The sequence below is a fragment of the Aplysia californica genome, unplaced genomic scaffold, assembly GCF_000002075.1.
Source record: "Aplysia californica isolate F4 #8 unplaced genomic scaffold, AplCal3.0 scaffold00907, whole genome shotgun sequence".
NCBI lineage: Eukaryota > Metazoa > Mollusca > Gastropoda > Aplysiida > Aplysiidae > Aplysia > Aplysia californica.
In genome coordinates, this window is record NW_004798177.1 from 189,497 (window position 1) to 191,839 (window position 2,343).

At 44.5% G+C, this 2,343-nt stretch overlaps 2 protein-coding genes across 5 annotated transcripts in view; one reads left to right on the forward strand and one right to left on the reverse strand.

Annotated features, from left to right (window-relative positions):
• Positions 1 to 2,343, forward strand: part of LOC101855605 (malonyl-CoA decarboxylase, mitochondrial) — a gene marked incomplete in the record, with an annotated part of 55,204 nt that overhangs the window by 30,291 nt on the left and 22,570 nt on the right.
• Positions 1 to 2,343, reverse strand: part of LOC101854678 (decaprenyl-diphosphate synthase subunit 2) — a 20,357-nt gene that overhangs the window by 16,744 nt on the left and 1,270 nt on the right. The gene's annotated exons all lie outside the window — the stretch shown is intronic.

Genomic DNA, 2,343 nt, shown 5'->3' on the forward strand with positions numbered 1-2,343 from the left:
CTCTCATTCAAAGGTCCCGGGTTCGAATCCGGGTAGCGACCGAAAAATTTTCTTATCTAAATTTGTCTCCTTTCACCTCATTTCCTGCTCTCTAGCAATGTTCTGTCGTCTGCTTTCGTCTCCTCTTTCTGCCCCCACCCCCTCACCTCCTTTGCCCCTACCTCTGGGCTCCTGATTCTTTCTGTAGCCTTTCTACTGCTACTCCTTCGCTTCTTCTTACTGCTGTCTTTCAGCCACACCCCTGATCTTCTGGTAGGAAAGATCTACACCTAGCCTTCTCGGACAAGGGCGAAAAATCTCGGAGGGCGCGTGTGCAAGTTGCGCACGATAAAGATCCCTTGGTGGTCTAAAATCGATAAGAGTAGGCTTCGGCCGCCACCCGGGCAAACCCACCAGATTCTTTTTAGGTCAGGGGGGCATGCCCCCCTGAAATCCCCCATTAATAGTTAAATTTACTATTTTCAAACATCAATATCTCAATAACTATTGATTTGCGGTTCAGCATGCAAAATACTGCTAGAATAAAAGTATATCAAACGTGTACATGAGACGGGTGTATTAGTAAAAAAATACCATAAATTGTTGTGTGTTGATTAAAAACCAATGCCCTAGCTGCATGTTCATCAAGGAAAATCGCTTATTTTTTGCCCAATGTCGGAAATGGGTATCAGTAGTTTTTTCTGGCTGCTTCAAAGACAAATGTTTAACAATCATGTCAAACTTCTCTTTTGTCAGTTATGCAGACCCAGAGGATTTTCAGACAATAATTGCCCTTCTTCTCCATCGCCGTGAACTGTTCCATATTGAATGAGTAATACTGACCTATAACCCTAATTTCAACTTCTGTTACTGCGATATGTAGATTAGTAAGTTATTGTAACCCTGACTTCCAGTTACATTGTCATGTACTTCCATTCTCATTCAGTTTCGGTTTGACTTTGGAGAGTGAAACGAAATTACACTCTGGACGACAACAAAACATATAACAAAACTCAGGGGTAAGATCTAGATAGAAAGCGCAACCACACGGATCGACAAAAAGCGCTGCGCGATCCACTGATCAACAGAATGTGCAACAATCGATGGATTGTCGCGCGTTTCCTCGATCAACCAAATGCGCTGCGCGATCAGTGGATCGCGCAAATCGACAGAGATCGCACCCACCGAACATAAATCCATTAAACCCTAGAAAGGGGGCTCTCGTGGCCTAGAGGTTAGTGTTGGCCTCTCATTCAAAGGTCCCTGGTTCGGATCCTGGTAGCGACCAAAAAAATTTTCTTCTCTAAAATTGTCTCCTTTCACCTCTTTTCCTGCTCTCTAGCAATGTTCTGTAGTCTGCTTTCCTTTCCACTTTCTGCCCCCACCCCCTCACCTCCTTTGCCCCCTCCTCTGGGCTCCTGACTCTTTCTGCAGGGCACCTCTATTCTCACCCGGGATGAGAATAGTGTAGGCTAGTCTTTTGGCTATTCTCACCCGGTGCGCGTTCACTGTTATAGCCTAGATCTAGGCCAACAAATTTTGCGTTCACCCTAAACCACAGAATTCTACACTGTGATAACAGAAAAATTGTAGAATTCTGTGCCGTGAACAAACGTTCCATTACAACTGTAGCCTACTAAAAGCGTACAATTTTGTATGTGGGCAGTGGAGAGAGAGAGAAAGAGACAGAGAGAGGAGTAGCGTGAGAACTTCCGGTCAAAACAAAATGGCGACCCGCGTAGTTCTGCTCGATTCGAAAAGTTAAATAGCCGTAGCATCTTTGTAGACAACCAAATTAATTTACTTTTGTGTTTTAACATCATTTTTTAACTTTGTTTTGGTCAATTTGATCGTCCACACCGATAGACAGTATTCAGAAAGAGACAGAGAGAGAGAGAGAGAGAGAGGGGAGGAGTAGATCTTGAGAGAACTTCCGGGCAAAACAAAATGGAGACCCGCGTAGTTCGGCTCGATTCGAACAGTGAAATAGCCATAGCATCTTTGAAGACGATCAAATTAGCTTACTTTTGTGCTATAACGTAATTTTTTCTTGGCTTTTATCTATTTGATCATCCACACCGATAGACAGTATTTGAGTATTCCAAAATGAGGAAAAGCAGGTCTTGTTTCGCACCGGGTGAGAATAGCCTACGCTGGCAAGTCTCACCCGGGGTGAGAGGTAGATCGTTTTTCTATTCTCACCCCGGATGAGAATAGCCACTTCCTTTCTACTGCTACTCCTTGGCCCCTCTTTACTGCTGTCTTTCTGCCACACCCCTGATCTTCTGGTAGGAAAGATCTACACCTAGCCTTCTCGGACAAGGGCGAAAAATCTTGGAGGACCCGTGTGCAAGTTGCGCACGT